Raw genomic sequence first — 21,425 nt, 5'->3', positions numbered from 1 at the left:
CAACAAGCAAAAGAATGAAATTGGACCACTTTCTTACACCATACACAAAAATAAATTCAAAATGGACTAAAGACCTACATGTGAGATCTAAAACAATAAAAATCCTAGAAGAGAACACCAGCAGTAACTGTTTCAAGATCAGTTGTACAACTTCTTTCTAGATAAGTCTACTGAAGCAAGGGAAACAAAAACAAAAATGAACCATTGGAACGACATCAAAATAAAAAGCTTTTGCAAAGGAAACAATCAAAAAAAAAAGTAAAATGCAACATACTGAATGGGGATTATTTGAAAATGACATATCCAATAAAGGCCTAATATAAAAAAATATAAATAACTGATACAACTCAACACTCAAAAGACAAATAATCCAATTTAAAACTGGGCATAAGACAAGGGGCACCTAGATGGCTCAGTCACTTAAGCGTCCAACTTCAGCTTAGGTCATGATCTCGCAGTCCATGGGTTTGAGCCCTGCATAGGGTTCTGTGCTGACAGCTCGGAGCCTAGAGCCTGCTTCTGATTCTGTGTCTCTCTCTCTCTCTGCCCCTCCCCTGCTTACTCTCTCTCTCTCTCTCTCTCTCTCTCTCTCAAAATTAAACCAAAAAAAATTAAAATAAAAATGGGCAGAAGAAAAAATCAGAAATTTCTCCAAAAAAGACATACAAATGGCCAAAAGACACATGAAAAGATGCTCATCATCACTAGTCATCAGAGAAATGCAAATCAAAACCACAATGAGATACCACCTCATACCTATCAGAATGGTTCAAATAAAAAACACAAGAAATGACAGGCTTTGGTGAGGATGTGGAGAAAATGGGAACCTCTTGCACTGTTAGAATACAATCTGGTGCAGCCACTGTAGAAGACAGTAGGGAGTTTCCTCAAAAAGTTAAAAATAGAACTAGCCTATGATCCAGCAATCACATTACTGGGTATTTACCTCAAAGAATACAAAACCACTAATTCAAAGAGACACATGCACCCCTATGTTTATAAGAGCATTATTTACAATGGCCAAAATATGGAAGGAGTCCAAATGTCTATCAATTGATGAATGGATAAAGAATATGTAGTGTATATACACAATGAAATATAATTCAGCCATAAAAAAGAATGAAATCTCACCATTTACAACAACATGGATGTAGCTATAAAAAGTATAATGGTTCAGTGAAATGAGTGAGTCAGAGAACAACAAATACCATACAATTTCACTCATGTGGAATTTAAGAAACAAAACAAATGAGCAAAAGAGGGAAAAACAAAGAGAGGGGCAAACCAAGAAACAGACTCTTAACTATAGAGAACTGACGATTACCAGAGGGAAGGTAGGTGGAGGGGGTTGGGTGAAACAGGTTATGGGTATTAAGGAGTGCACCTGTTTTGATGAGTACCACATGATTTTAAAAAGTGGCAAAATTGGGGCGCCTGGGTGGCTCAGTCGGTTGAGCAGCCGACTTCGGCTCAGGTCACGATCTCGCAGTCCGTGAGTTTGAGCCCCGCGTCGGGCTCTGTGCTGACAGCTCGGAGCCTGGAGCCTGTTTCGGATTCTGTGTCTCCCTCTCTCTGACCCTCCCCCGTTCATGCTTTGTCTCTCTCTGTCTCAAAAATAAATAAACGTTAAAAATTTTTTTTTAAAAAGTGGCAAAATTAACAAACAAAACAAACAAAACAAAAGGGCTGTGGCTTCTGTATTTGGGTGTGTCTGTCTCTCACTCACTCACTTTGGGGGATGCAACTGCCATGTTGTAACCAGCCATATGGAGGGAGAAGCCTTCACAGCAAGGAACTGATAACTTGTTCCAGCAGCCAGTGTGCGCCTGCGAACTGTCTCAAGCCACACATGCAAGTTTGAAACTACTGGATCTTTTGAGACCGACCAAGAGCCATTTTAATGAACTTGAAAAGCAACTCCCTCCAGTCTAACTTTGCAAAGACTGTAACCAAAGAAAACATCCTGATTGCAGCCTTGTGAGAGTCGCTGAAAGGGCCCAGCTAAGTCCACTTTGATTCTTAATCCACAGAAATGTGATCTCTTAGAGGTTTCAAATTTGGTGATAATGTAGCTGATAACTGTATAACTACATGGTACAACTTACTTATATTGAAATAGCTTGTACTCTTTGTTATGGGAGTTGGTGTGTCTTTTTTGTGTGCTGCTTCACCATCACGTAGAGACAACATAAGAAAAACATCTGACATTAAAAAAAACATTAAATAACAACAAAAAATGTACCATGGGTGTCTTTTAAGAGAAAGTGAGGCTTGAACTGAGCATTGACTTTGTTCAACAAACATCTGAGAGACCTAAATATGTCCATCACATTATTTTAGATGGAGAAGGATAGAAAATGTAGTTTACATTCTATCACTAAGGACTTATGGAGGGGACAGAGAGACGAACTAATGTTCAAACTCAGAACAAACTAAGTGCTAAATAGAAGTCCAAGTGTGCACTCTCTAGACACCAAGAATTTCCGAGAGCTGATAAAATATCCAAATTGATATGATATAAAGATACATTATATTAGAAAATGGCATAAGGAAACATACAAATGAATCAAGAGAAACAGAAATGAGAACTGCCTTTGATAAAATTAGGGCATAGATATTGAGGAATGGTAAAGGTGTTCCTTTCTCCTATATGCTGAGTTCATTTTATTGATCCTAGAAGACACCTATTGGGAGAATGCTAAATAAAAACAGCATGGCTGAGCCCCTATATTTTTAGCTCTGAATAGCATAAGCCCAAATTGATGAGTTTTCATTTTTCAGGTGATAGAAAATACTTTGCTAAAGATTGTTAAGCATAAAGAAAACTTCACCATACTTGTAATTGAAAGAGCTACCAGAGGGGCACGTGGGTGGCTCATATGGTTAAGCTTCCAACTCTTGATCTTGGCTCAGGTCAAGATCTCAGGATTATTTGTGCTGGGCTCTGTGCTGACAGCTTGGAGCCTGCTTGATATTCTGTCCCTCCCTCTCTCTACCCCTCCCCTGGTCTCACTTGAACTTTCCCTCAAAATAAATAAATAAACTTACAAAAAAGAAAGAGGTGCCAGAAACTTCAATGTGTTTTGCGGGGTAACTATGTCAGTGTGTGTTTGGAATCAGATGAATTATTTTACAGAAAAGAAGTGAAAAATCAAAAAAAATGCAGTAACATATATATCTAACACCTTTATACCTTAACTTATAACATAAACAAGCAAAATAAAACTATGCAAAGACACCACTGCTTTTTTTTTTTTACTGTTTACACGTTATTCCTTTATATTAATACTTTTCCTAGGTGATATTTTGATGGTGAATAAAATCATACAATTAAAATAATAATAAAACAAATGCTCAGCCAAAAATATAGTTACATTTTGTAACTATGGCTGGAGAAAGGCAATGTCATAACCATTTTCTAGATAATTTTAAAAGACCAATATTGTCAAAGGACCAAAAAAAAAAAAAAAAGACAAAGTAGAAGTGGTAAACCCAGACCTTCTAAATATCCCAGGTCACTTCTATAAAGAGGAGCCTGGAAACAACAGTAGCAACATCAAAAATTATGAGCAGAGAAACATATGTGGTAAGTACAGCAAATATTACTTAAGTTGCAGATCCCAGGAGATAAGTAAGCTCTTCAATAATAAATTAAGAGAGGTGCCAAAAAATTAGAGGAGCTACTAGGATTCAATTGGGTGGTATTGTAGTCTATCAAAAATGAGTCCACTGGAACCAGGCCAGAGCACTGCCAAAACTGGGATAGACCTTTGAAGTAAGCACCTTCCTCTACTCCTGATGTGTCATGTTAATTTCCCTAACAATAGAGGAGCACTACCTGTCTACAATGTCTAAAGCTTGTTCAAACAACTGGGAATTGACTATTAAGCATTTTAAAAACAAAATCTTAATCCAGTATGTCTTAAACTAATATATAAGGAACTCTGGTGGCTAACAGATATACTGTTGGAGAAGGCATGTTCTAAGAAATTTTAAATCAGGGGATCTGCATTTCAAAAATAATCTGAACATACTCTAAAGAATCTATCACTATATTATACAAAAGTATTGCTTCAATTGCATTGGTTCCATTTGCTTTTAGATTTTATGATCTGCTTGGCCATAATTATTTAAAGGGAAGCTCTTAAAATGTAATGTAATGTTCCTCACATTGGTGTTCATATAGCCCTGGGAGTCTATCAACATAGTTTCAGAAGTTTATAATTTCTCATGTTTGAGAAACTCTCAATTAGGTCCATTAAAGGGAAATGTGAAAGAACCCAACTCTAGGAGTAATCATTAAAAGCTGTGAGTTTGTTTTGTGAAAATATCTATAATCACCTCTGACAAAATCAAGAATTGACAAATGTGAGGAGGTTTCTCTATTAAGACTGGAATAAAAGCTACACACAGGAAGAGCAAATCCCTTAGACACTTTTCAGTCCCTCAGCCTCCAAGCTTTCCTTCTACTTGTATAATTCATCCAGTTGTCTATTATTTATAGACCTACAAAAATGCCTCCTCTTCCATGAAGTATGTATGCTCTAACAAAACCATCACTAGAGAGTAATTGTTTTCTCCTTTTAATTTAAAACAACTATAACCCATATTCTTTTGAAAATTATATCCTTGGTTTTATGACCTAGGAAAAAAAAACTAGTGATAATTATTATGTCCCCAAAAAGCAAGTCATGAAGTAAAGAGGTAACTGCAAGTTTATCTGACAATGATCCAATGAACCACAAAGATGAGAATGGGGTAGAGAGATGGAATACTGTAAAATGTCTGAAAGGTTACTATGATAGTAAACTAAGCCTCTGTCACCCTGGGAAATTCTGAGAGATAACCTAGACCTGTATATAAAATCTCAAAGTTACTGCAACCAAAGGCAAGAGAGCTGGGGTCATTATCCAGCTCCCCTTCTATCATTAGTAGACAGCTACTTCTGGGGACAACTGCTCTCCAACATTTCAGATTTGTGCTGCCAGGAACAAATTTGCAGACATTTGAGATTAGCCCTTGAGCAGAGCCTCAGGTTGTTATTGAAAGAGATCCTGGACATGTGGGTGCCTAGAGAATATGAACAAGGCAGGCAATGCATCTGGTTCAATAGCTCACACTGATAATAATACACAAGGAGTTACTAACCACAGCTCTTGCCTAATGGCCCTTGTGTATGTTTTGTCCCTCCACTAGATTAGAAGAATCATCCCATGAATTCATGGAACTCACTTTGGAAATATAATAGTAGTTACAAATCAAACTTACAATGAGCTATCACCTCACACATGTCAGAATGGCTAAAATTAACAACAGAGGAAACAACAGATGTTAGAAAGAATATGGAGAAAGATGAACCTCTTACACTGTTGGTGGGGATGCAAACTCACACAGCCACTCTGGAAAACAGTATGGAGGTTTCTCAAAAAGTTAAAAACAAACCCAGCAATTGCACCCTATAACCCAGCAATTGCACTACTAGGTATTTACCCAAAGGATAAAGGATACAAAAATACTGATTCGAAGGGACACATGCATCCTGATGTTTATAGCAGCATTACCAACAATAGTCAAACTATGGAAAGAGCCCAAATGTCCACTGATTGATGAAAGGATAAAGAAGAGTAGTACACACACACACACACGCACACATGCACACACGCACACACACACCCAATGAAATATTACTCAGCTCCCAAAGAGCTCTCACCATTTGCAACAATGTGGATGGAACTAGAGAGTATTACGCTAAGCAAGTCAGTGAGAGAAAGACAAATACCGTATGATTTCACTCATGTGGAATTACAGAAACAAAACAGATGAACAGGAGAAGGGGGGATAAAAAGAGACAGGGAGACAAACAATAAAAGACTCTTAACCATAGAGAACAAACTAAGGGTTGATGGAGGGAAGGTGGGCAGGGGATGCCCTAAATAGGTATTAAGGAGGGCACTTGTTGGGCTGAGCACTGGGTGTTATATGTAAGTGACGAATTACTAAATTCCACTCCTGAAACCAGTATTATACTGTCTGTTAACTAATGAGAATTTAAATAAAAATCTGAAACAAACAAAAAAAAAGTAAAAAAGGAAATATAATAGTAGTAACATATCCACAATAACATAAAGAGTTCTTAAAAACATGTAAGTAAAACAAAACAAAAAAAAATAACATATTGCTTTTTAATTAAAAATTCTTGTAGCACCTGGGTGGCTCAGTTGGTTACATGTCCAGCTCCTGACTTTGATTCAGGTCATGATTTCACACTTAATGGGTTTGAGTCCCACATCAGGCTCTGTGCAAACAGTGCGGAGCCTACTTGGGATTCTCTCTCTCTTCTTCTGTCTTTGCTCCTCTCCTACTCTTGTGCTCTGTCTCTTCCTCTCTCTCTCAAAATAATTAAATAAACTTAAAAAAATTCTTACATGTAATATAAACCTATTTTGGGAGAACACAACTCACAAACTAAAAGATATGCCTTAAATTCAATAGAATATGTCCCCAAAATGTTTTATATGTAAATAAAACCTAACATGAAATAATGATGTCATTGCTTTCTAGACTAAGTAAGATTTATTCAACCAGATACACCCAGAGTCAAACAATAAAACAGACAAAACGTAATGTATTTGTCAATAACAGCACAAAAGAAGTGAGAACAACACAGTACTGGGCTAAAGAAATGACATCATTTTAACCCAAATTCACAGCAACAAATGAAGAAAAATAAAAATTGTAAAAAAGATGGTTAATATAATAAATATTATAAATACATATTTACTTTCCTTCTCCTGGCTTTGCTAAAAGATATAAAGTTATAGAAATAATAAATAAATATGATAAAGTGATGTGTATAGCAATGTATTATTTATATACACACATATATATGTATAATATAATACCTATAACAATGATTCCACAAAAGGAGAGAGAGAATAATCCTATATGGGAGTAACATTTCTTTTTCTCAGTGGAATTAGTATATACCTGACGTAGATTTTAATATGTATACTATAAGCCCTAAAACAATCATTAATAATCTAAAAATATACAGTAAAAGATAATAAAATTAAAATGTTAATTAGATGATATTTACTTAACAGAAAATAATGTAGTAAGGAGAAGTAGAAAACCAAACAGGATGCATACAGAAAACTAAAAGCAAAATGGCAAATGTAAAGCCAACTCTATCAATAGTAGCACTGAATATGATTGGATTTAAGAACTCAAAGCCACTGTGACATTCTGTATGACTAAACAACAACAATGATAAATGATTCTAATATATGCTGTCTATAGGACACACTTTTATATTTAAAAACACAGATATGTTCGGGGCGCCTGGGTGGCGCAGTTGGTTAAGCGTCCGACTTCAGCCAGGTCACGATCTCGCGGTCCCTGAGTTCGAGCCCCGCGTCGGGCTCTGTGCTGACGGCTCAGAGCCTGGAGCCTGTTTCCGATTCTGTGTCTCCCTCTCTCTCTGCCCCTCCCCCGTTCGTGCTCTGTATCTCTCTGTCCCAAAAATAAATAAACATTGAAAAAAAAATTTAAAAAAAAAAAAAAAAAAAAAAAAACACAGATATGTTCAAATAAAAAGACAAAACAAGATGCAACAGCAACCCTAATGTCTTATGGAATGGCCATACGATATCAGAAAAATTTATTTCGAAGCAAAAATATGTTACTAGAGATAATAAGCCATGCTTTATAATGAGAAAATAGTCAATCTATCAGGAGGATACAATAATCATAAAGATATATGAAGTTACAGAGCACCAAAATACATGAAAGTAAAACTGACAAAAATGAAGGCAAAAATAGACAATTCAAGAATAGCTATAGATTAAACAGCTCACTTTCATCAATGCAAAGAAAAAATATGCAAAATAACAGCAAAGAAACAAAAGATGTGACAGCCACAAAATCAACTGCAACCAGCAGACATCTCTCTTGAAAACCGCATCCAACAAAAACAGATTATATGTTCTTCACAACTGTACACACACCATTAAAACACAAAAAAAGGATATTCTCTGAACACAATGGAATCATACTAAAAATCAAATACAAAAATAATTTGAAAACTTCAAAATTGTATCAAAACCAAGGAGCACACTCTAAAATAACCTAGGGGTAAAAAAATCACAAGGAATAAGAAAATGCATAGAGCTTATATATGAAAATATACCAAAATTTATGAAAAACAACTAAAGCAATGTTTATAAGAAAATATATAGTTATAATCACTTATATTAATAAAAAACTCAAATTTATAAACCTTCATTTTAAGAAACTATGAAAGAGCAAAATAAACACAAATATACAGGAGGAGAGACATTATACAGACTACAGGAAAAAAAATGTAACAGAATAGAAAAACAACAAATGAAATACAACTATAAGTTGGTTCTTTGAAAATATCATTAAAATTAACACATTTTTAGCTAGATTGACCAAGAAAACTAGAAAAAAAGGTTAAAACTGCTAATATCAAAAATGAAATAAAGAATATTTCTCCCAACTTTACAAAAATACACAGAGAATAAACAATAATGACTAAAATTGACAAATTCCCAGAAAGGCACAAAATATTGAAACTCAAACCCAAAATCTGAAGCCTTGTAGAAACTAAACAGAATTTTGTTAAATAAAAAAGAAAATATTACCAACACAAAACTACTCACAGAAAGAAAAGCCTGGTAACATATGGTTTCACCAATGAATTCAAATGAACACTTAAAGAAGAAATAATAATTCTCCACTAACACAAAAAGTAGAGGAGAAACTGCTTCACAATGTATTTTAAGAGGTAAGTGGTACTCTGATACCAAAACCAAAGTTATCACAAGAAAACCTTAAACCAGTATGTCTTATGAATATATGCATGAAAAAAACACACAAAAATATTAGCAAGCCAATTCTAGAAACATAAAAAAAGACTGTCAATCATGGCCAAGTGGGATTTAACCTAGGAAGCAAAGTTGGTTTAAGATCCAGAAATCAGGTAGTACAATACACCGTATCAACAGAAAAAATATATATAATATACATATTATACATATTAACATATATTATATTATATATTATATAACTTCTATATAACATACATAATTATATAAATATAATTATATAACTAATTTATATATATATAACCATATCAACAGAAAAATTATATATAATATATATTATATATAAAACCATCTTAATAGATGTAGAAAAGCATTTGATAAAATCCAACACTCTTCCACAATAAAAACTCTCAACAAACATATATAAAGGACATCTATGAAAAGCCACCATTTTCAGTATACTTAATAGTGAATTACTTGACAATGTTTCTATGCGTATTCTCAAATAAGACATTTCAGTCAAAGCTTTGGTAATATCCAACAGGCTTTATCTTTCTTTCCTAGGCAGATTACATTAAAGCTGAAGGAAAACCTTTTATAATTTTTCAGTAAGAGCAGGTCAGTAATGTAAGAAACTATGTGATTTAAACAAAAAATTAGACACTAGTAACAGTATATTAAGGTGCTCATGTCAAGCAACCCTTATAAATAAATTTATTCAATTCTGGCCACATTTGAGTTCACAATATAAAATTTCTTGTTCACAAACCTGCAAATTTCTATATCCATTTAGGTTTTGTCTTGTTCTTTTTCCTTTCCTATTCTGGAACGACTAGTCATTTTACTTCAGACATTATTCTATTTTTCCTTAATAAAAATACAACCCACATTTCTTACATATTCTTCATATAAAAAATCGCATATTCTTCCAACAATTTATATATAAAATTGTTTTCCTATGCTTGTACTGTTTCTAGTTTTATTTTTTACATATTGAACATAAATTTTAACAATTAGTAACCTTTAATTTCCAAGGAAAACTAGGAAACAGGCAATTGTGAACTATCATATAATCCTGTCATAGATGAGCAAAATATAAATACATAATTCTAAAAAAAAAGCCTTTTAGAGACATTGTTTTTAATACTACAATTTTAATGTGGTAAAACATACTTAATACTAAACCTAAGTATCTTTTGTCTCTCTTTAAAAAAAAGTTTACTTAAAGGAGTCTAAACATATTTATGCCAACCAAAGAATGCATTCCATTAATTCAGAGAGGTTTGGGATCCCCTATTTTCAAGGGCATGCCTCATGGTAGGCAGTTTATGTATGTTAAAGTTTCCCTAAGACAGCCACTACAATTCCAAATTACCAAAAGTTTCACCTATTTCCCAAAAAGACACAGGATTCTGTTCCATAATGGGTATATACTGGAAGTAAGAGTTTTTCAGGAAGCTGGAGAGAGTTTTAGACAACGTAGAACCCACCATTGCCTTTAAATTGCCTAAAACATCTTAACTCTGAGGGGCCCTGTTTCTTAAGAGCTGTTCCAAAACACAGCAAATTACAGGTTTTCCCCCTTGTGAACAGAAATGAGTGACTTACCAAAACTCAACAAACAAGATACAGGTATGCACAATAAAGTCAGAGAGCTCAAAACACAGAAATCAGACTGGAATCTGACACTTACTTGTGACCTCCATGGCGGGACAGCCATGAGTTCAATGGATAAAGTGGATACCAGCCCTTGGTTTGTTCACCATCCTCAGTAGTCAAAAGGTCTTCTTTGGATCCCAGTTGTGATGCCAAAACTTCAAAAATCCAGAAATAGCAAAATTAAAACCACTAATCAATAAATAGTATTTAGCAAGAGTTTACTGTGCCTATAGCAGCCTGGGAACTAGGAGCATTCTAATTCAAAATCTGCTTTGAAATTCAGGAGCATGACCTTACAGGATGGATTATAAAGAGAATAAGGAAACTGTCTTAAACTTTACAGTGATTGGTTATTACAGTGGTGGTTTCTACACTAAAGAATCTGGTTAAAAATGATTATGTTCTACCAGTTTTGGAAGATGACTTAAGTCTCATGATTGTAAGTTTACAAGCAACCCAAGTTAAATTTCTCCTCTTTTGCAGAATATGCAAAATTAGGTTTCACTTATGCAGCTTAAATAGCTTTGTCTACTTAGGGAATTTTCAAATCCAGTCTCTGTTTTGTATTTAAATTTATTTTTTTAATGTTTTATTTATTTTTGAGAGAGAGCACGCATGAGCAGGGCAGGGAAAAAGAGAGAGAGGGCAACAGGGGATCCAAAGCCGGCTCTGTGCTGACAGCAGAGAGCCTGATGTGGGGCTTGAACTCAAGAACCCTGAGGCCAAGACCTGAGCCGAAGTCTGATGCAACTCAGGCACCCCATCTGTTTTGTATTTAGATTTAACAGCACCTTGGACTCCCCATCCTGAACACTGCCCTTAATAAAGGAAATTATCAGGGTGCCTGTGTGGCTGCTGGTTAAGCAACTAACTCCAGCTCAGGTCATGATCTCAAGGTTCATGGGTTCTAGCCCCGCGCTGGCTCTGTGCTGACAGCTCAGAGCCTGGAGCCTGGTTCAGATTCTGGGTCTCCCTCTCTCTGCTCCTCCCCTGCTCATTCTCGTTCTCGGTCTCTCAAAAATAAATGAACGTTAAAATTTTTAAAAAAATAAATAAAGGAAATTATCAACCTTTATTGTTTGTGGGCCCTGTTTCTGGGCTCCCAGGGAAGCTATACTTTAACATTTACCAAGGTCAAAATGACTCTGAAAAAACCTCAAAGCACGGGGTCTATTTCTGCCCTGAGTACATACTGTACCTCTGCTTTGTTAAAATAAAACGGTGCATTCCAACCATTAAAAAGATACAAAAAACAATAATAATCTCCCTGGTTCCCACAAGGTTAAAGTCATACAGCCTTGCACATACTAAAAACATAAGATAAGGTTTGTAACTTTCTGGAAGGTCCTTCATCATGATCATTTCTCTCTCTCTCTCTCTCTCTCTCTCTCTCTCTATATATATATATATATGTAAAAAACCCTGCACCAAAGGTTCCTTTCCCAGAGAACTCTCTTCTTTGTGAAGATTGTGTACCGCTGCAGCTGTTCTAACTTGAGCTGGGATAAAAATAAAACTCTTTTCCTTTGTCTTTAAAATTAAAAAAAAAGTTTGTTCCTTTCTCATGGATGCTCTCAAGAAAGAGCAAAGAACTTTATCAGATTCCTGCACTTGATACAGTAGGTAAAGAATAAAAAGAAACAAATGCATGCAAACTCAAACACCCACCCACCCACACAGACTCAGGCACTCACACACATTCTTGGGGTCATTTGCTCTGCCAGCAGCTTCTAAGGCTCTAGAATCCATACCAGATAAACAGTGCCTGTTCCTGGAGGCTTTCCGGTAAAGAAAAACTGTAAGGCAATGGTGCCTCTTTCTGACCAGGCCAAAAGCCAGCACCCTGTGATGGGGGAGCTGGCCGCTTCACGCAAGTCCCGCCATCAGGACATCTTCTCTTTTGAACTCTGTGGAGTAGCCTGCAGACCAGAGCCAGGGCCTGGTGCGAGTGGGCCGAGTTGGAGCCACTCAGGGTGCCCTGTGGGACTTCGGGAATGTGGGTAGAGTAAGCACTGGCCCCGATGGACAAGGCAAGAGCCAGATGCGCGGGCCTGCACTGAGCATTAGAGGCGGCTCATAGAACGGTGCAATCAGCCTCTAGCGCTACAGCCAAGACTACTCTTCCGGGAAGAAACCCGTGATCGCGTAATCGCGTGATCGCGTAGCTTTACGGGTGCCGACAGGGAAATCCTGGGATGAGAAACAGAGAGATGCCCTGGTATCAGAGGCCCCTGTTCCCAGACTTCTCCCTAAGCGGTCCGGCTAAAAACCACCTGTCATGCAAACCCAATCCTCTTGGACGCCTAGTCTATCCCATTCAGAGTCACAGTGCAGCAGTGCCTTATCACAGGGCCCTGAGCAAGTGACTGTCCAAAGGCTGTATAGGGTCGTGTCACCCTAGGCCAGAAGCGGAGCATATACTGCACATGCTCAGGCTGTGTATCTATAACTTTCCAAAAGCCTGAATGGCGTTGGGTCGCAAGTGGGGCTTGAGTCCAGAACCTCAACCCCAATCCAACATCTGCTAAAACATGAATATATTCACTCTTGCGACTTCTATATTGCACTGTTGATTGCCATAGCAATTAAAGAGTGAAATAAAAGATGTTCAGATTGGAAAGCAATTTGAATCTCTATTCATACGTACATGACATGATCTTGCATACAGAAAATCTTAATGACTCTTTCATAAACCTATTAGCATTAATAAACAAGTTCAATAGGTATAGAGGCTATGAAATCAGTATATTTAAATCAGTTGTATTTCTATACACTTGGAGTGAACAATCTGAAAATGAAATTAAGGAAACGATTTTATTTAAAATAGCATCAAAAAGAATTTAATTATTAGAATTAAATTTAACAAAAGATATACAAAGCTTGTCCCTAAAATTACAAATCACTACTGAAATAAATAAGAGCAAAATAAATGGAAATATATCCCATATTTATAACTTGGGAGACTTTATACTGTCAAGATGACAATGCTACACATGATTATCTTCAGATTCAACTCAATCCCTATTAGAATCCCAGCTGGCTTTTTAAAGAAATTGACACTCATTCCTAAAATTCATATGGAAACTGAAGGGACCCAGAAGAGCCAAATCAACAAAAAACAAAACATGTTTTAACAGAGTAACAAATCTGGAGGACTAATACTCCCAATTTTAAAACTTACTATAAATCCACAGTAATGAAGACAATAAGGTACTGGCATAGGATAGATAAATAGCTCAATGGAATCAAATTGAACCCAAAAGTAAACCCATATATTATGGTCAATTCATGTTTTAAAATATAATTTATTGTCAAATTGGCTAAAATACAGTGTCTACAGTGTGCTCTTGGTTTTAGGGTAGATTCCCATGATTCATCGGTTACATACAACACCCAGTGCTCATACTAACAAGTGCCCTCTTCAATGCCCAGCACCCATTTTCCCCTCCCCCACCCCCTTCCATCAACCTTCAGTTTGTTCTCTGTATTTAAGAGTCTCTTAGGGTTTGTATAGTCAATTCATTTTGGTAAAGTATGCCATGACCATAAATGGGGAAAGAACAGACTCCAACAATATATGCAACTGTATATGCACATGCAAAAAAAAAAAAAAAAACAAAAACCAAAACCATGAATTTGCTTTCCTACTTCACACTGTATACAAAACTTAAATCAAAAGGGATCAAAGGCCTAAATACAGAATGTTTTAAACTATATATAAAATACTTAAAAATATTTTTGATAAATCTTTATGACCTAGGATTTTCTAAGAAAAATGTTTTCTTAGATATGACACAAAAACTATAAGCTACCAAATTAAAAACATATGTAAGTTAGACTTTATCAAAATTAAAAACCTTTATATTCAAAGGAGATTACCAAAGAAGTAAGGGACAATCAACAGAAATGGAGAAAACGTTTATAAATTATATATCTGATAATGGTCTACTATCCAGAATATATAAAGAAAACTTTACTCAATAATGAAATAACAAACCAATTTAAAAATGGGCAAAACACGTGGCCAGATTTTTCTCTAAAAAAGATACTCAAGTGGCCAACTAGCACATGGAAATATGCTCAACATCATTAGTCATCAGGGAAATACAAATCCAAATCACATTTTACTCCCCCAAGATTCGCTTTACACCCACTAGGATAGTGAGTGATGTGGGCAAGAATGTGAGGAATTTAGAACCTTCATGCACTACTAGTGGGAATGTAAGGGCACAGCTATTTCAGAAACCAGTCTGGCAGTTCCTCTAAAATTAAACACAAAGTTACCACATGACTCAACAATTCCACTCCTAGATGTGTCCCCAAAAGAAATATAAACAGATGCCCACATAAAAGTTTGTACACAAATTTTCAAAGGAGCATCATATATAGTAGCCAAAATGTGAAAACACTCCAAATATCCATCAATAGATCCATGAGAAAAAATAAGCTTATACAGTGCTGTATTATTTGGCCATAAAAAAGGGATGAACTATTAAGTGAAAAAAAAATCAGTCACAGAAGACGATGTATAGATAGATAGATAGATAGATAGATAGATAGATAGATAGATTATACCATTACATGTCTATTAAATGTCTAGAATGCACAAATCTATAGAGACAGAAAGTAGATTAGTGGCTGCCTAAGGCAGATGTGGTGGGGATTTGGGGGACTGACAGCTAAATACATGATCTCTTTTTAGAGTGATGAAAATATTCTAAAACTGACTGTGGTGGTGATTGCACAACTCTGTGACTATACTAAAAACCATTGAATTGTTCAGTTTAAGTGGGTGACTTGGATAGTAGTTGTTTTATATATAAATAAAGCAATTGAAATATAACAAAGACTTTCTGCTCTTGAGCCTGCCTTTTTTGAGAATGTCCTTTGCCAATATATTGATCACCAAGCACATTGCCTGAGATAGGTGCTTAAATGAAGATATTGTTAAATGAATATGTTCCAATATAAAAAAAAAAACAGAGTAAGGCAAAAGAATGTGATGGGAGTTAATAATTTAATAAAGGATATTCACTGAGGACTCTTTTGTGAAGGCAAGATTTCTGTTCCACTATATAAATAATTTTACATATCATATTATAAAATTAATAATTTATTTTATTTTTACTTAGACCAGAATCAGATAACACTCACTAATATGAATACGGGCTCAAACAGCCAGTGTGTTTTGGGGGGTTTTTTGAGAGAGAGAGAGAGAGAGAGAGAGCAAGAGCAAGAGAGAGCACACATGCAAGTGGGGGAGGGGCAAAGGGCAAGACAGAGAATCTCAAGGAGGTTCCACACCCAGGGCAGAGTTTCAAGCTGGCCTGGACTCATGGCCTGAGATGAAATCAGGAGTTGGGACACTCAACAAACTGAGCCATCAGGACCCCTCAAACAGCATCTTTGATTCTTCATTGACTAAATGGAAGTTAAGTCCAAGGAACTGGTTCTTGTACCATCTCATTCATTGCTCGGTTGTTTACCATCAGCTAGAATGCCTGACTGGTTACAAGTATAGGTAAAATGAATGAAGACAAAATTAACGGATAAAAATTGCGAAGGAAAAAGTTTACCTCACCTGATCCTATAAGGCTTACCCTTCATGGGGTGCTATTTGTTTTCAAGTCATATTTAGTTCACTCCTTTCCTTCACACTTCACCAAAAACACTGCTTCCAAACTGCAGCTGTGTTGCAGTTGAAGACTTTACTTCCTGGTCAATGCTGATACTGGCTTCTAAATTTCAGGTGATTTGAGACTGGTAAAATAAGAACATGATGACCACAGAAGAAAGGGACAATTGGAGCATATAACTGTGCAGCATTTTTTGGTGCCCAGAGTCTCTATCAGGAGCATGACAATGTGGTATTTCCCGTGCAAAGTTAGGTTACTCCAGATCTAGAAGCTCAATTCCTTGTCTTTTATATCTGGAGCTTATATCACCATTCCCACAGAATTTACATTTGAAAATCTGTGTTTTTCCGATTAAAGGGTTGTTTACAAATATTGGCATTTCTTGTTTGGGAACCAGATTTAGCATCAGTAAGGCAATGACTTCCCTTTGAGTGAGCAAGAAGAATTAGTGCCTGGCAGTCTCTGAATAATATCTCTGCCTCCATTTTTCAACTTTCTAGAGCTCCACATCTCTCTTAAACCCATTTATGGAGTAAAAGAGTTCCAAATGCTATTCTGTGTACATGAAATTACTAGACAAATTCCATCCAATGAAATTGCTTTCTTGGAGTGGTTGGTCGATGGATTTCATTTCCATTTTCATTTTTAACAAATGCTTAGCGTTCTTTCAGAAAATACCATATGAGTAAGCATCTGTGCTTTTTTAAAAAATCCAATAAAAAGGCCTAACTTATGGTATGAATGGTAACAACTGTATTACAAATTATTTCAATCTATCCTACAAGGAAAAAAAGACTGTGTTCCCTACTTCAGATTGTAAATAAAAGTATGAGGACTTGGAATAACTATTAATAGAAATATTTGCTCATGGTAGATGTAGATTATTTTTTATAAATTCATCATGATACTGGGTAATAGTATCATGGATATTAATGGGTAATAGTCAACAGACTATTAATATACCTCTGGTAACAGATGAAGAGCACAATTTCTAAAAAAAAAACAAAGCAAAAAACAAATCTGTTTCTTCTTGTTCAGTTTGTAATACACCAAAAAAAACAGGAAGTGTCTACAGCATATATATTATATATAATTTATAAATATATTATATTATATTATATTATATATATTTTTATAATATATAAAATATATTGTATATAATATATATATGTGTGTGTGTTTTATATACATATGGCACACAGCATATATACATACATATATGGCACACATACATATATACATACATATATGGCACACAGCATACATATATACATATGCATACATATATATACATATATACATACGTATAATATATATAATATATATACATAATATATGTATATGTGTGTGTGTTTTATATACATATGGCACACAGCATATATACATAGTGAATTAGTGAAACGTTTATTATAATTAAACCATTAATCTTATTTGATATTGAAATATCCTTTCATATATGTATATAATTGTGAAATTATCAAAAATTATTTCCATTAGGATTATGGTGTCAAAGTCAAATAATGTGAGAAAAAGAATATTATCTACAAAGAAATGAAATAACTTAGTGCATTTATTTCAGTTTTATAAGCAATTACTGACTAAACAATTTGCAGATATAATTGTATTATGAATAGAGATACATGAAAAAATATGGTACGCTACCTTGTGCTTAAAATGTATTTGTGGAAAATATAGTACAACATGGTAAAATACATAAAATAAACAAACAAAATAAGTGTATGTATAAAGTACAGAAATATAATCATACTGCCAGGTATATTACCTATAAATATTTTTTTCAATGTATTAAGTTTTAAAATTATATCAGTTAATGCTATTTCATTGTATACTACATTTTTTTCAATTCTCAACTTATAATTTAGAATAGTATTCATCACTTGAGAAGCTTTAATTCTTCTCACAGTAATGTGTCATAAAAGTCTCTCTGTCCTGTACAAATTATTGCATCAAATGTCTACATCTCACAAATGTATGGTTTGAATGAGATAATCTTTAATTCCATGATTACAAAATATTCATTAATCTGTGACAAATATAATTCTATGCAGAGTTTTTTTGTTTTGTTTTTTGTTTTACTAATTACCTGTTTTTCTTTGTCTATTGGGTCAGGTCAGTTATATTTAATATTTACTCTCTCAACTTTAGCCTTTGCTGTTTATTTAAAGTAATGTGGTGATTTACTACTAATGGTATACAATGAATGGGACAGTTTGTTGTGTAAAGATCTTAAACATTGAATTGGTAGCTATACATTTTTGGTACAATTATGTTTGTGTGAAATAAACAACAGTTTCAGATTTATTCTAATTGAAGTATCTTTCCACATGTAGTATTGATGAAAAGAAAAAATAAATTTTTTGATATTTATAACACATTTCCACTCTGCCTTTAGTAAATTCCTTTTCACATACGGAAGGATTCTATTCTCCCATTGTGCCCTCTTATTTCAGATTTGACATTGTCAGTTTCCTTTGCCTCAATTTTTGCAATTCATAGCTCTAAATAGACTTCCTCATTCTCCTCCAGATATTTGGAGGGATGATAATGATGCTTTTTCAAAAAAACACTTGCTTAAGAAACTAAAACCACTCTTGCTTTCAAAAGCCCTTTGTTTATACTTTAATAAGGGAACAGGACGCTGTCACATTTTAAGCAATTCCTATTGAAAGAGGTACCTATTGTTATCTTCTCATTGATTTTACTTTTAGCAGTAAAATCATTCCAAGCAAGAAAACTCTATTATAGTGAAGGTACTTAGATAATAGTTGGCATGAAGGACATGCAATAATGTGAATATTTTTAAAGTTTTAATCACAGAGCTCAGTTGATAAGGTCTTTGTTTATTGGATACTGAGGTCAAGGTTATGTTTCCATATTTGTTCAGATGGGTAACTTGTATATGCTCTGTGATGGGAAATTCATTCTCCATCAGACATCCGTATATAAAAGGTTGAATATCTAAGCATACTTATTTAAGAACAAAATCTCTAGAGAATGAATCAGACACATGACATGAACATAGAATGCTAGGCCAAGAGCTCAAAAATATTTTTTTATGAGAAAATATATTTTCCATATTCTTAGGATAGCTATGTAGTTCTGGTTAGTTCTGGTTGGGATAATTAAGTATAAGGGATGCTTTTACTATCCAGTGGGCAATGTCAATTCTTTGCAAAGAAAGGAAAGATAGCTATTTCCGTGGGATGATTCCTATGATGGTAAATTGTTCTACCCAAGTATTTCGCTCAAGGATATGAGTCCAAATGACTTTGTAATCAGAGTCTGAGAAAGCATTGGGCTAACAACAAAAACAAAAAAAAGATGTCATTTAAAAGGAAATATTTTAACTGGTAAATTCCTTTAAATATTGCACTTGATTAACTTACATCAGTTTATGATACCAGTTTTTGTCACCTGGCCAAGTACCTGGACTAGATAGGATGAGTTTGAAATTTATAAGTTCTCATTAAGATAAGGGAATAGTAATGATCTGAAACCTAGAGCTTTTAACTAGAAATCTTGTCCACTTCTTCTAGTTACCTGACCTGACATATGTTCTTTCAGAGTACTTATCTAAGAAGTAAAAGTCTGTAATTTACACCAAATGAATAGGCATTAATTGTAGGATTTTACTTCTGTGAATTAAGTGATTATAGAATACAAAAAGACTTCAATGTAGAAACTGCAAGGTGATACAGCCATTTCTAGTCCAATTGCTGACCTATAGATAATATTACCGCATTTGAATAATTCTGAGAAAAGAGCATGGAATCATGAAATTGGCAATATTTGGATCTAAAATCTGATTCTGGGGGCGCCTGGGTGGCTCAGTCGGTTTAACTTCCGACTTCAGCTCAGGTCATGATCTCACAGTTCATGGGTTCAAGCCCCACATCGAGCTCAGTGCTGACAGCTCAGAGCCTGGAGCCTGCTTTGGATTCTGTTTCCCTCTCACTCTGCCCCTTCCTGGCTCACACTCCCTCTGTCTCTTTCTCAAAAATAAATAAACATTAAAACAAACAAACAAACAAAAAACCTAAACTCTGACTCTGCCTACGTCCCATTGCCTACCTCTAAAAATGAGAATAATAATAATAGTTGTTTTTGTAGGTATTTTGAGAGGATTAAAATGAGATATACATAAAACAAATACAAATATATGTAAAACACAAAAATATACTTGGATAAAAAGTCCATGATTAATAACCTTACTATCCTTTTCCTTCCTTTCAACATGTTAAAAAAAAATAGAGCACGGAGGTGTTGGGAAATAATTCTTCTCTAAGCGTCTTGTATTTCTGCACACCTTCTAAGGAAAAAAAAATTAAAAGTTTTTGTTCCAGACTTCTTTTTCATGGATGTTGTACAACAAACATACTGGAAGATAATGACAGTATTTTCCTTTTGAGCAACAAGTATTTTACTTGTTTTCCATCAAGTAAAATAAATATAAGGTCTCCCCCTTTGGGTAAAGATTGGACAAATTTGCTAATAGCCTCTTTATAAAACATATTTCCTAAACTTGGGATTTCTCAACTTGAGTCAAATCTGCAGTAAACACAGCATTATCTGGATTACTGTGGAACATGAAGGGAACAGGAAAAAGATGCAAACATGATGTTCATGCATTATGGGCTGTTAAGAGTCCTTTTTCTCTGAACCAGACAGAGTCTTGTGTCTTCTGCTGGCATTCATAAGGCTGTGGTGGCTAATTTTTTTTTTTTTTTTTGAGAGAGAGAGAGAGCAGGCAAGCATGGGAGGAGTAGAGAGAGATAGAGGAGAGATAGAGACAGAGAGAATCCCATGCAGGTTCTGCACTGTCAGCATGGACCCCAAGGTGCAGCTTGAACTCACAAACTATGAGTTCATGACTGGAGCTAAAATCTAGAGGCACATGCTTAACTGACTGAGCCACCCAGGTGTCCCTGTGGTGGCTAATTTATTAGCTTGTAAACAGGGTAAAATCCTTTCATAGTCCCTGACAGGGGAAGAAAGACTCAATGACTAAATAGATTCAGGGATGGTGACATCCAAGGTCATAGATTTGGAATAACTGAAATTGTAAAAAGAAACAACGTAGGCAAAACACACCTGTGCAAAGTCTTACAAGAGGATATCAATGAATGATCTAAAGAGGACCTAAGGTGATTATAATAAGATTATAGTATACTGGCCTACCAGGCACACCTAACTCAAATGCGATTCTGATTTTGCAAGTGGGAATGGAGCCATGGCGAGGGTGGGGGGACAAAAACAAAAA

General features: G+C 35.0%; 1 protein-coding gene across 2 annotated transcripts in view; it reads right to left on the bottom strand.

The window, feature by feature from the left end:
* The window catches only part of LOC101083672 (ADP-ribosylation factor-like protein 5A), a 761,586-nt gene extending 748,876 nt beyond the window's left edge, over window positions 1-12,710 (bottom strand). Inside the window, exons 1-2 of one of the 2 annotated variants that reach the window (XM_045054468.1) lie at window positions 12,260-12,682; window positions 10,543-10,663 (exon numbers count right to left, since the gene is read on the bottom strand). The gene's annotated coding sequence lies outside the window, so the exon portion shown is untranslated. Of the gene's footprint in view, window positions 1-10,542; window positions 10,664-12,259 lie in introns of both variants that reach the window. The other variant, XR_006595697.1, reaches the window with a different exon arrangement.
* Window positions 12,711-21,425: the final 8,715 nt, after the last annotated feature.

This window comes from Felis catus, chromosome A3 (genome assembly GCF_018350175.1).
Source record: "Felis catus isolate Fca126 chromosome A3, F.catus_Fca126_mat1.0, whole genome shotgun sequence".
In the NCBI taxonomy this organism is placed as follows: Eukaryota; Metazoa; Chordata; class Mammalia; order Carnivora; family Felidae; genus Felis; species Felis catus.
The sequence above is the reverse complement of the archived record's forward strand: the minus strand, read 5'-3'. Positions and strand labels throughout refer to the sequence as shown.